The following is a 422-nucleotide window of genomic DNA, read 5'->3' on the forward strand; positions in this document are numbered from 1 at the left end:
AATATTAATGTCTGTACAACTCAATCGTGAAATACTTTTTGATTTACACTAGTCTTATAAGACTACTTATGCATCTCTAAAGCACGTATGGAAAACAGATGTTCAAAATATTGATTAATTGATAAGAGAATAATTTTTTCGAAGTTGTTTATATGGTAATAGATTCCTGATCTTTAAAAATATTTTTCCAAAAGCGCATATTTTTATGTCACTGGAATTATAACTTTAAAAAATGCACGTGGGGGGAATTCATGTGGAGGTCAGAGTGGAAGCAGGTGTGAGTGGGTCCAACAGAAGGAAACATGGCTGCCAAAGTATTTGAGTCCATCGGCAAGTTCGGCCTGGCCTTAGCCGTTGCAGGAGGCGTGGTGAACTCTGCTTTGTATAATGTGGATGCTGGACACAGAGCTGTCATCTTTGAC

The 422-nt window shown here is 37.7% G+C and overlaps 1 pseudogene; it reads left to right on the forward strand.

Moving 5' to 3' along the window:
- Positions 1-245: 245 nt before the first annotated feature.
- LOC100965443 overlaps positions 246-422 on the forward strand; it is a 960-nt pseudogene continuing 783 nt past the window's right edge.

The sequence above is a fragment of the Otolemur garnettii genome, unplaced genomic scaffold (genome assembly GCF_000181295.1).
Source record: "Otolemur garnettii isolate 467f Iridium unplaced genomic scaffold, OtoGar3 scaffold00004, whole genome shotgun sequence".
Lineage (NCBI taxonomy): Eukaryota > Metazoa > Chordata > Mammalia > Primates > Galagidae > Otolemur > Otolemur garnettii.